Consider the following 13,794-nt stretch of genomic DNA (forward strand, 5'->3'; position numbering starts at 1 on the left):
TGTCAAACTAACATCTTCCTCTCATGTGAATTTCATTCCATATTCATGTTTCCACTCTTTAAATAACAGTGATCAGGTCATCTCTGGCCTTTACATGATGATTAAAAAATATTTTATGTAAGATACTGTATCTCTCCATGTTTTTATTTCTCTGGGATGAGATTTACAAAGGGTCAATGCAGAGAGTGTGTGGTGGTTAATTTTGTGTGTCAGTTCACTGTGCTAAGGGATGCCTACATAGCTGGTAAAACACTATTTCTGGGTATGTCCCAGAGGGTGTTTCTGCAAGAGGTTAGCATTTGAATCAGTAAACTGAGGAAAGAACACTCGCCTTGAATGATGTGATGAGCACCATTCAGTCCACTGAGGGTCCGGATAGAGCAAAAAGACAGAGGAAGGGTGAATTCTCTCTCTTCTTGAGCTGGGACATCCATCTTCTCCCACTCTTGGACATCAGAGCCTGGTTCTTGGGCCTTCAGACTCAGACTTACACCAGCAGCCCCCTCCTGGTTCTTGGGCCTTCAGACTTGGACTGAATTTTCTAGGTTGCAGATGGACGATCGTGGGACTTCTTGGCTTCCATAATTGTGTGAGACAATTCCCATAATAAATCTCCTTTTATATCTCTCGGTATTGTATTGGTTTTGTTTCCCTGGAGAGTCCTGGCTAATACAGGGGGAAAGGAAGAGTCTTCTAGGGTCACAGTTAGTGACGGTCTTCTCATGGCCTCATAGACCTGGGCTTCCAATCTTGTATGTTAGTTAGTCTTTATTTATTTATTTTTAATTCTTATTTCAAGTCCAGGGGTACATGTGCAGGTTTGTTACATAGGTAAACTTGTGTCATGGGTTTTTTCTTGTACAGATTATTCCATCACCCAGGTATTAAGCCTAGTAGCCCTTAGTTCTTCTTCCTGATCCTCTTCCCTCCTCCTCCTCTTCCCTCTTTGGCAGGTTCTGGTGTGGGTTGTTCCCCTTTATGTGTCCATGCATTCTCATCATTCACTTCCCACTTAGAAGTGAGAACATGTGGTATTTGGTTTTCTGTTCCTGCATTAGTTTGCTAAGGATAATGGCCTCTAGCTCCACGGGCTTCCAATCCTACATCTCTGGATACGTAGCTCTTATATTTTTCCTTATGCATCATTTTCCCCAAAGCCCTGTCATGGGGCCAAGGTGAACCAGCCTAGAGAGGTTTCTAATCCTAGTCACTGTCAGTGCCTGGAACCAGACCTACAACCACTCCATCCTCTGTATCCCAGCAAGAAGAGCTAAGGAGTGGTTCTTGACAAAGCTTTATAGGGGAGATTTCACATAAATTAATTGATTAGAAACCAGAAACGATGAGAGTAAGATAATAAATACGAGGCTCATGAGATGTAAGGTTGCCACCTCTCAGACTTTGATATGCCAGTACCTTTCCTTTCTATAGAGTTGTCCTCCAAGGGTTCCCTAGAAACTTTGAAAAGGCTGAGACAAAGCAGTTTCACGATACCCTTGAGAGCTTTAATATCCTCATTGAGTCTCTGCAGAGAGCCTCGTGATAGCTTAGATAATGTCTTAAAGAACATTTCGAGTCAGGCTTACATGGATTTAGAAGCTACTTCCCTATATAAGCACAACATGGGGAGGATTTGGGGTCATTCTCAACAGAGTTATATTTTCTTTATGTCATCCATGGTGGACAGAACCATTCCTAATGGTTTCTGTTCTTCTGGGGCCAGCAGAAGCATCTGGTTTTGAAGATCCCATTTTAAAAAAGTCTTTTACAAACCAGGAAGCAAACTAGGTCCTTATCAGGGCCATAAACTACTACAGACAGAAAGAATAGTGAAGATGATTAGAGACATCCTAAAGTCATTAGAATGGAACAAAAGGAAAGTCTGTCTCCAGACTCCTGTATCTTCGAATGAATCCCTTTTTTATTTAAAAGATTAATCCCTAATTAGAAAATCAGGTGATTTTCTAATCCCTAGTGGAGTGTACTCACTACGTGCCTCCAGCTGGGCTAGAAACATCCACTCTTATTGTTTTGTGTGTCTAGTTACAGGAACCTTATGAAGTTAATATTACTGTCTCCATCTTACAGATCAGGAAATTGAGGCACAGGGAGTTTAAGTAACTTTTCAAGGACATAGAGCATGCACATGGCAGAATTTGAACCCAGGCTTGTATCTGACTCTAAAATCCATGTTCTTACCCCTCTTCCTGGCTGCTTTTATGTAATCTATACATCATCCATGTCTTGGAGAATTCTTTGATGAAGACCTAGTGGCAGAATCTATAAAAAAACTAAGTATCATTTGCATTCAGAATATTAAACTCCAGTGAATCCTCTTGGTGCCTGATTTTTTTTTTTTTTTTTTTTTTTTTTTTTTTTTTTTTTTAAGTGAAAGGGATTGCTGGGGAAAATTGAGAAAGATCTGTGGCCATTGTACAAAACTAAGCCAGTCTGATGACCTTATGGGAAATGGTGGTGTTTTGGCATTAAGCCCTAGGCTTTCTAGAAACGTCTTCCAGGGAAGCCATCTTCGCTTTCCAGAATGCAACCTGGGTCACAAAAGCTGCTCAGATGTATTTCTGCCCAGCATTAGAGATGGCAAAACGGTCGAGCATGTTTACTTGAGTGTTGACAGAGCTTTTGGGGGTGCACCACGGTGGAAGAAAAGCTGCCTGACAGGGACAAGGTGGAATCATTCATTTTTGCCTTCTGGTTGGGGAACTGTGTTGCAGAGAAAGAGAAAAGCCTTCGTTTGCTTAGGAGCAGAAAGAGCACACAGTTAATGCTCATTACGTTAACTAAGCGTAGAACTTCTACACTAATCACATAAGAGCTACACATCTTTCACATAGCCCACTGAGATGGATCCCCGATGCTGCCTGTGCTGGCCTGGAGCTACAGTGGCTAATTGAAGCACATCTTGCAGTGTGTCTCTGGAGGGGAAATCATCTGCAAATCCTACATCAGTCCAGACTCTCCATTCTGCTGCTAATATTTATTCCTGAGTTGTTTGCTAGAAACAATCAGCCTAAGGAAGGAGGACTTTTTTTTTTCGAAAAAGAACTCATGGGCAATTAGTGAGGCTATAAAGTTAATGTCAGCTTGAACTAATTTTCTGGACATTGTATCTACAGTTTACTGTGTTAGGTTATGTAAGCACAGCTGTAGAATTCAAATCCAAACGTGGGTTTCTGTGTGCATGTCCAGCAAACTTTAGGGATGGAAAGTGAAGTAGTCTTTGCCTTAGCTAGTTCATCTGTTGCTTTTGCTGTCTTAAGATTTCCTGGGATTTACTTATTTACTGATACACTGCCTTGTTCCCAAATGGACTGGAAGCCACTCTGATGCACTGGAAACTGCTCGCACCAGCCTTCAAGAACCAATTGTTACATCATTAGGAACTTTGTGAGTCAGTTTTAAAATCATCCCTAATTTCAAATCGGCTATAGTGAGAGTATTTACACTGTGGGAATTGGCAAACACTACACATTAGGGCTTTTACCTTTTCCTTGGAGAGGTGGTTCACCAGTGCAGCCCAACTGGAGAATCCTGCATTAACTACCAGAGTTATCCTTAAGAATATGAGCTGTCAAGTCAGACTCTTGTGGATTTGATATCTAGCTTTGGGGACAGCCGAAAAATGGGCTTTGGGGTTTACATTTGGTGCTGTCATTTAGTAACCACATGACCTTAGGCCAAGCCTTGCTAAGGTTCAGTTTCTTCAGCTGCTAAGTGGGCATAGAGACTTCATAGGGCTATCCTGAGGTAGGAATAAAGTAAGTGGCTGGAGCTGCTTCTTGGTGTCAGGTTCAGCTCCTGGGTCTCGAAGAATTCCCAAAGAGCACCCAGATCTTAAAAGATGGCCACTGTGTTGAGAAGGATTTACGGATCATTCCCAAGGGTGTCAGGAACAGAGTTATCATTGATTAGCAATGTCTGCCATAAATATGGGTGTATTAGCCTGTTCTCATGCTGCTAATAAAGACATACACTAAACTGGGTAATTTATAAAGGAAAGAGGTTTAGTGGATTCACAATTTCACATGACTGGGGAGACCTCACAATCGTGGGGGAAGACAAAGGAGAAGCAAAGGTGCCTGTCTTCCATGGTGGCAGGCAAAGAGCTTGGTCAGGGGAACTCCCCTTTATAAAACCATCAGATCTCATGAGACTTCTTCACTACCATGAGAACAGTATGGTGGAAACTGTCCCCATGATTCAATTATCTCCACCTGGTCCGGCCCTTGATATGCAGGGATGATTACAATTCAAGGTGAAATTTGAGTGGGGACATGGCCAAACCATATCAATGGGTGTGGAATGTGTGAGAAGGAATGGTCTGGGACATGGACAGAGACATGGCAATAATAACCAACATTTAGCAAGCTCTTCTGATGTGCCAGACACTCTTCTAAATGATTTACAACATATAATATTAACTTGGTTAATTTTCCTAAGAATCCAATTAGCCAGTGGTTCCAAGTCAAGGGTGATTTCTCCTTCCCTCCACCCCAGATATTTGGCAATTTCTGGAGGCTTTTTTGGTTGACATGACTGGGGGTGGGTGGATAAGTGCTATTGACACCCAGTGAATAGGCACCAGGGATACTGCTAAACAAATTACAATGCACATCACAGCTCCCCAAAAACAAATAATTGTCTGGCTCCAAGTGTCAATAGTGCTAAGATTGAGAAAGTCTGTAATAAAGTATAAAATACTATTATCTCCATTATATTGATGGGGCAACTGAGGCACAGAGAAGCTGAAGCACTTTCTCTAGGTTATTCAGGCAGCAAATTACTGGTACTGGATTCAGACTCATAGTGCATTCTCTTATCTACTTCACAGCTTCTTGTACGAAGTAAGATGTCAGGGAGGAGGTAGAGGAAGAACAGGAATTCAGAGCAATATCTGGCAAATAAAGGGCAGTTACAGCTACAGTGAGTTATTTCATCTTATTTCATTTTGCTTTGCCTGTACTGAAAGTGAGCTTCCCCTCCTTCTTTCCCTCCTCTAGGTTGGATGCTCTGACCCTTGCTGTGAGAGTTCAGTTCTCTCTCAAATTTCGTCTGGCTTAAGGGTCCTCCTTCCAGCTGCTCCCTGCTCTCTGCCCTCACTCACTGCTGGCAGGTTGGGCCTGCCAGTGCGATTTGCTCTGACATGCTGCTGTTGCTTACTTTGTCTGGGAAAGGGAAGCTGAAAGTTGCTACAGCTTCATGGATTTGAAATATCATTCTTGCTTTTCCTAATGAGGAAGGCAGGGCTGATGCCAGCTCTGGTGCCACTTGTAAAACTACAGAGCTCAGGAGTAGCTCCTACTGGCCCCCAATGCTCTTCAATGGTAGTGTGGCTGCCTGTCAAGTGCCGAGTGGGTGAGGCAGCTGGCACCTTCAGAAACAGTGAGTGGGAGTCAGCCATTTCTCAGGGATGCTGTGAAACTCGAAGCCCTTGCTCTGGCCTGGGCTGCTGGGTGAGCAGGGATTTATGAACAGTTTGCTGTTTTTCATTACGAATAGATGAGGATGAGGAAGAATGATGTAAAAATTAAGCTGTGGAATCAGACTTCTTTGGAAGCTGTGTGGTAGTTACCAAGGTGCCATGCCTCTCTGAGCCTCACATCTCACCTGTAAAATGGAGAGAGTTGTGAAGATTACAACTTATTAGACACAGGCATGAACCTAGACGTTGCCAAGATCTGAGAGGGCAAATAGTTTCCTTTCTTATGAATGAAACCAACTTCATTCTTTTCATAATAGCTGCTATGTTGGGGAGGATTGAGATCAGGCCCAGGTTCATCAGGAGAGTACCTAACTGATTAGTGATATCTGTCATGGATATAGGCATGGGGAGGGGAGGCTGATGCTTGATTGATCAGCGTTGTCTGCCATGGATGTAGGTATGGGGAGAAGAGACCTATGTTTGATTGATTATGATGTCTGCCATGGATGTAGGCATGAGGAGGGGAGGTATGTGCATGATTGATTAGTGATGTCTGTCATGGATGTAGGCATGAGAAGGGGTGACCTGTTGTCTGATTAGTGATGTCTGTCACCGATGTAAGAATGGGAGGGGAAGCATGTGCCTGATTGATTAGTGATGTCTGTCATGGTTGTAGGCATGGGAAGGGGAGGCAGGGGCAACCTGGTGTTTCCTCCGTAGGCTTGGCTGCAGAGTAAATAGTCAATGGAAACTGTATTTTTATTGCTGGTTATTTAAGTCACTGTAAAGTCAAAGTAATAAATATTTCTTTGTTTGAGGGAGGCTAGAAATAAGTGAAGAAAGAAAAGTGGCTGATTTCTTTGAAATTGGTGGTTCCTAGTGCTCAAATGACTGTGCTGTCGAGGGGCTTCAACATGTTTTGACAGCAGGTGGTTGGAAGCCAAATGATTGGCTACAATTATCTCCATTGCTGATGTTTGTTCTTGCTGTGCAGGTTGGAATAAATGCAGATGCTGCAAATTGATGGAGGCCTGGTGTCTTCCAGAGTTGAGATAAAGGCTGGCTGAGGAATCAGTGAGGCCAGGAAGAGGGCTCAGCTGAGCAACTGATCAAAGTGAGCTGCTTCTGTCAACAACTGATTTACGGGGAAGAGAGTTAAGATTAAGAGAAAAAAGTGAAAAATGCCTATAGTTAGTGAATCTGAATTGGTTTTGTCTGCATTCCAGGCATCCCTCTTCAGGAAGGAGCTTCCTGTGTTTTCTCTGGGGACTCACCTGTTTTCCACTCCAGGTATGGGCCCCTGACTCAGGCAGGACTGGCTACAGAGATAGGTTAAAGGTGGTCACATGATTAAAGTCAATCAGAATTAGGTCCTGGAATTTTTCTGAAACTACTTGAAAAATAGTTATTTTCTTTTCATCAGCTTTGCTAAGCTGGAGTTATATCAGTGCAGAGTTGCTGAAGGCCATTTCTGTTAGTATGAGGGAGAGCCCGCCTGAAAATGAAGCTGAAATAGAGCCAAGTGCAGATGGGAGATGGCAGGAAGCAGATTCCTGAGAACATAATTTGAGCATCTAGATCCAGCCTTGCCTGCAGCTAATGACACCTGGGCTTTTGTGCATTTTTGTCTTGAGTAATTTATGATGAATTTTTTGGTCGCTGAAAAAGGAGAGTCCTAATGAGTAGGTAATACCATATTCGTGGTCAAAACAGTATTTTCTCAAAGTCAAATAAACTTTCTTACATTTGCTGGGAGAAAGAAGGTGAAAATTCATGACAAATAAACAAGACTGAGGATAGTTCTAGCATATTAACCATGAGAGTGGTAACTTCTGTAAACTGGGTATCGTTACTAAATAGGCTGGGGTCAGGAGATGTTTGGGGCAGGGGGTTATCACTGGTTTTAACAATAACCCCACAGTGTGGTTTCTGCTTTACAACTGAAGAAATCAAGAATCACAGAATAAATTTCTTAGCAGTCCAATTTCAGAGAAAAAGAAAAGTATATAAATAAAGAATTAATGTGTCATGCCCAAGATATGACAGCTGGTTAGGTTATAGGGCTTGGATCTGAGTCCAGGTCTGTCTGATGCTAAGACCCATGCTGTAATTACACGTTGTCTGCTCCTTGGCAAACATGCTAAGATGGAAGAGGAAGAGCAGAATCTGGGGCTTACTATGAGCCAGGCACAGTACTGGATGCCACACATGCATTATCTCTTGAGCAAAGTTACACTCAGGTCACGGAGACTGAGGAAACAAAAGATTAAGAAAAGAAAAATTTCACACCTATAATCTCAGCACTTTAAGAGGCCGAGGCAGGCGGATCACAAGGTCAAGAGTTTGAGACCAGCCTGGCCAGACTAGCGAAACCTCATCTGTACTAAAAAATACAAAAATTAGCCACGGGTGGTGGTGGGTGACTGTAGTCCCAGCTACTCGGGAGGCTGAGGCAGGAGAATCGCTTGAACCCAGGAGGCGGAGGTTGCAGTGAGCCAAGATCAAGTCACTGCACTCCAGCCTGGGCGAAAGAGAGGGACTCTGTTTCAAAAAAAAAAAAAAAGAGAAAAAGAAAAAAACAAAAGAAAAATGAGCACACAGAAAGCAGCAAAGCTGCTCACCCTAGTGCATAGAGCTCCTTTTGCAACTTATATTAAAATAATTGATCAAATGCATATTATCAGCTGCTGGAATATACAGTGATAACGGCTGTCTCTACTTCACTACTTAATCTTGAGCCACCAAAGGGAGCTCCAAGGAAATCGATGGAGGATATTACTGCATGTTGTCACTCAAGCCATTCCTGTAGAGACTGAGGGGGAGGTGGGACAGGTAGTCACATTTCAAGCACATTTCGACATCAGTGGAGCAACTATCAACGTGCCAAAACTGCTGATAATCTCCTGAGGTGCAGGCTGGCTGGAAAAACTCTGTTCTGTACTCCAGAAAAAGTCTGTCTCAGCAGTCACTCAAGATATCTCCTTGACGATTAACATGCCACTCATTAGTGTGCTGTTTGTCCTGGGCTTGAATGAAAGCCAGCATTTCTTCCTTGAGACCTTCATTAAGTACAAAGTACTAGTCTTAAACTGCATGCAGGGACATTTTCACCTTTAACATCATCAATATTTAATAATGTTTAACAATGAGAACATATCTGGCTCAATTAATCTCTTCAATTTCTATTTCTCACCTCTCTGTAGATTTAATACAGAAGAGATGGTTGCTGCTGCTGCTGATGACGGTAACTAACTATTAAGCACTCACACTGCACTTCTAACCTTGCTAGGTTGTCTATATACATTATTGCCTCATCTCTCAGGACCTTTGTTTATTTATACATGTCCCTTGGCCTGGGCCTCCCTTGTCACTCCACTTCCTTCTAATTTCCCTTCCTCTGCATTTTCAGTGACTTTGTTTCTATTCCTTCAAATTCCAGCCTGTTCTTCCCAGGTGAGCTCTTCTATTACACCCTTTCTTAGTTCCTGGTTTTTCTCTTCCAGACAGCCATTATCACCAGACATTCTAGCAGTATATCACTTTGTAATTACACAATAGCAATTATGTACATATTTTTATAATTGCTCATATGGTTACTTGACTAATGTCTAATCCTCCTCTTTAGCAGGTAAATTTCATGAGAATAAACATTGTATTATCTTTGTTTACTATTTTATTTCTAGGGCTTATCAATGAGGCTGACACCTAGTAAGTTCTCTGTAAATATTTTACAACAGCCCTATGAAATAATCAGATAGCCAAATATTAGAGATATGGAAACTGAAGCCCACAAAGAGTTAAATATTCTGCCAGGACCTGAACCCAGGCTCTTTCACACAAGCTCTGCCTTAACCATTATGCTATTCTGATGCCTTCTAGAAGTTGGTTTTCTCTTTAGCAGGGTTCAAAGAGATAAATGAGGATTGATGGTCCTGGAGAACTATTTAAATGTATCTGAAAGTGTAACGCTCTTTCTCAGGTCTAATGATCATTATAGTATTAGAAGACTTTTCCTTTTATAATTCAAAGTCTGAACTCCTTAGATTAGTAACAAGACACTTCATAATTTAGTCCAGATTTCTCAAACTGACAGTTCACCAGAATCAACTGGAGAGATTTAAAAAAATACAAAAGAAATGATGTCTGAGTCTTACCACTAAAATATTCTGATTTAATTCATCTTGGGTGGAAACAGGGCATTTTAATTTTTCTCAGTGCTCCCCAGGTTATTCTAGTCTTCAGCAACCTCACCAGCCTCCTCTCCTGGCCTGCCTGACTCTACATTCACTTTTTCATCTTCCTTTCAACCTCTCTCCCTCCTATGAGTAGGTTCCTTTTTCTTTTCTTTTCTTTTCTTTTCTTTTCTTTTCGAGACAGAGTCTTGCTCTGTCACCTAGGCTGGAGTACGATGGCACAATCTCAGCTCACCACAACCTCCTCCTCCCAAGTTCAAGAGATTCTCTTGCCTCAGCCTCCGGGGTAGCTGGGATTACAGGCGACCGCCACCACGGCTGGCTAATTTTTGTATTTTTAGTAAAGACGGGGTTTCATCATGTTGGCCAGGCTGGTCTCGAACTCCTGACCTTGTGATATGCCCACCTGGGCCTCCCAAAGTGCTGGGATTACAGGCATTAGCCACCGTGCCCCGCCTCCTACTAGTAGCTTCCTAAGAAGTTGTGTTCACTTTTTCTTCCTCCATGGCTGCTAGTTTTCTCTGTGTCCCCATGGACTCTCTGTGCCTATTTTCTTCATGGCACTCATCACATTGTATTTTTTTAAATTTAAATTTGGAGAAGAGGAGACTTTACTTATTATAAAGAGTTGCAGCCTGCAGAGTGGCCATTCTGACTGCCTGGGAAACATAGCCTCTAGCCAGAAGCCAGAAACAAACGCTTCGAGGAAGGACAAAGGGAACAGGAATTGATGCCCATTGGGATGGCCAAATATACATATTCAATAAGCTACAGAAGGAGGCGTGCATATTTATGAAAGGAGAAATGTACACCTGTGCAATTGAGCTTCTTGCTTTTCCATGTTCAAAAAATGGCGGCAATCTGAAGATGGAGTTTTGGCCCTCTGATGTCAAAAGATGAAACAGAAACCATGGAAACCTTTATTGTGCATCCTCTGTAGACTGGCCAGGAAGTGTTACATACTTTTAAACAACCAGATCTCGTGAGAACCCATTCACTCTCACAAGAACAGCAAGGGGGATGCCCATCTCCATGATTCAATCACCTCTCACCAGGCCCCTCCTCCAACACATGGGGATTACAGTTTGACATGAGATTTGGGTGGAGACACAGAGCCAAACCATAACAGAATATAAATGTGTCTGACCAGCCATCCTATCATGGCTGATAACTGAGTTTTCAGATGGGGTCTCCTTGTCCAAGAGATGATACATTCAGTCAGTTGAGGAGCTTAGAATTTTATTTTTAGTTTGTATTCTCCCCCTTTTGTCCAAAATCTGCCAGAGGCAGCATCAATGACCAAACTTTTATTTTCTTCCCTATCTTTGTGGGATGGTGTGGCTTCTTGCCCTGGGTCCATCTTGTCCTTCAATGAGACTCCTATGGCCAAGGGAATTAGAGCCAAAAGACTTATTATGGTCAATTAAACTTTCTAGGACAGACAGGAATGGAGGTCGGCAGAAGCTCATCAACTCTTAAAACCTTTTAAGCAACATAAGAGCAAAAAAACAAAGCCAAAAAGCCAGATTACGGAATTGACATATCTGTAAGTTCTGTGTGTTGAGTTACTGTAATCTTGGTTTTAGTAACAGACTTGTAGTAATTAGCTGTATGAAACATAAGCATTTTGCTAAAACCTTTTAAGCTAAGGAATGTAGAGGTTTTTGTTGTGCCACGATGCCTTTTACAGTCTCTTTAGTAATTTTTCCTAAAGTGGTCAAATTTTTAAAAATCATCTCTCTATTTGCATAAACCTATAACTGGGAACAACCATACAAGACTGTGTCACCAGGTATCTTGACATCCTCTTGGTAATTCTCTTTCAAGTTTATGGGAAGTTTCTAGTTGGCATGAATGAAAATGGGCCACAAAATGACCCAGGAGGCAAAGTACCTGAGTCTATCAGCTCTTTAGGCATCTGTGTGCCTGTCCTTGATTTGGAGGGTCTGAAGTAATTCTGTCCTTCAAAACCAGCCCTTACAATGTCATGTGCCCACCTCTTCTGCAATAGCCCCTAGTCCTAGAGACAGGCACATCGTATTTTAACCCAACACTTTATTATTTGAATTTAATGCTCTTGGTGTTGCCCGAGTGGACTGTGATCTACTTGAGGTCATGGTCTGGGTCTTATCCAATGCTCTACCCAAAAATGTCTACTATATAACAAATGTTTGACACATGATAAGAAAAAGGAGTTGGTGATTTAATAAATAAATAAAATGTAAGGATGATTTTACACATTTTATATTTCTTACCATTTTTCCATTTGAAGTACGTTTTCCAGAAGTCAAGAAATATCCGTATGTCCACCGAGATAAAATATTTTAGTAAAGCAGCTCTGTCTAATCATTCAGTCAAACATGAGCCTCAATGCTAAGATCATCATCAATTTTTGGAAAGACTATTTTGGACTATATGAAATCTTAAGAAGTACCTAACCTGGAGACGTCATCAAGTCCAGTGATTCTTGAACCAGCTGCCTGTTGGAGTCATCTGGTAATGAGAGTGGTTACCATCTAACCAACTGCCATATGCATTCACTATAAACTGCCATACATTCACTGTAAGCCTACTATGTAGCATGGACTAAGAAATTTACTTTATTTTATAAATTAACAGAGGAATTTCTCATTGCATAAACCCAGAAGTTCACTGTGTTCTGAGCTCTGAATATAACCTCTCCTCCTTTTTCTTACTTATCACACATCATTCCACAGACCCATCCTAAAAACTGCAACTGACTTTCTTTGCGAAAGTTGGGGGAAATCCCATCACTACAAAATACCATATTTTCTGTTTTTTTCCTAATTGAGTATATCTCACCTCCTTACAGTAAGCCTATTCATTATGCCTTTTAATAAAGACCAAGAAAGAGAATAATAACTTTTTAAATTGACTTTTTCAATTGCCATTTGGCATGCATGTTTTGATGCTGTTGTTCTGAGGATAAGAAAAAGTTGATAGTGGAAATATATTATTGATTCCTGCCTGTTCTTCAGGCTCATGCACTATTGATTAAAGCCCTTCACAGCCTCAACCTTTGCTCCTGCATCCCAAGAGAGCAAATTTGTAGAGCTCCCAAGAACTAGAACCCTGGTATGGAGATTTTGATATTTGGTGAGCCAGGAAGACTGGAGAAGATTAGAAAGTTCTTATCAGTAAATACGAGAGGCCTCAGTTGGGAGATGGAAAGAGGGCAGATTGAGCTGATGGTAAGGTCTTGGATGCTAATGCAGTACACTCCAATTCAAAGATTGCTTTTTTTTTTTTTCCCCTGCGTGCATTTCTGTATGTGGGTCTGGAGTGGTGGTATGCATGCACATTTCAGCCCTGTCTGTTGCAAGTGGCAGAAACTCCTCTCCAGCCGGCACAGGCAAAGCAATGGGGGCTTTATTAGCTGAAGTGACTAGGGATAGCAGGAGTAGAGAAATTGGCTTTAGGGACAACTGGATCTGGAAGTTTAAAGACACTTATCACTCTTCATTTTCTCCTTTCTTCTGCATTGTGATTTCACTTTCCATTTGAAATACATTTTCCAAAAACAGATAGCTTTCTCCTAGTGGTCATTCTTTCACAAAACTTTTAGATTCAATCACTTCCTCTTCTTTCTTGTAATTGTATCCCTCACTGATCCCCAGTACCTCATGACTTATTTATTACATGAACTTTTAAATTGGTGGCTTTGGGCCCAATTTCTTCCCCTTGCAAGATAACGTAGAAAGAACAAGGCCAGGCTCAAGTTCTAGTTGCTCACTAGTAGCTCTGAACTATGAGAACCATTTAACCTCAGTGAGTTTTAGTTCTCCTCTCTGTCCACTTTTTATGGCTCAGATGAGGATCAAATGGGAGCACGTGTGTTGTAGACAGTATGTGGTGATGAAAACAAGGTGACTTCCTCTCCCCTCCCAACAACTAGCCTGGATATTAGAAAAGAGTCAGTGAACCATGAAATTAATACACAATGGATCAGGGTTAAGATAGACAGAAAAATGAGCTCAAGTTCCTAGGCTGAGAAAGACTTAGCTGTAGTTGTTCATAGCTAAAGACAATGTGGTCTATAAAAAGAAGCACTGGTCAGGAAGAAACATGTGAAATAAAGAGTGTCGGAGAGGTTATAAATTGTAGCAATGCTAATTCAGGGTAGAGAGTGTCTTTGTCAAT

The sequence above is a fragment of the Rhinopithecus roxellana genome, chromosome 20 (assembly GCF_007565055.1).
Source record: "Rhinopithecus roxellana isolate Shanxi Qingling chromosome 20, ASM756505v1, whole genome shotgun sequence".
Taxonomy (NCBI): Eukaryota; Metazoa; Chordata; class Mammalia; order Primates; family Cercopithecidae; genus Rhinopithecus; species Rhinopithecus roxellana.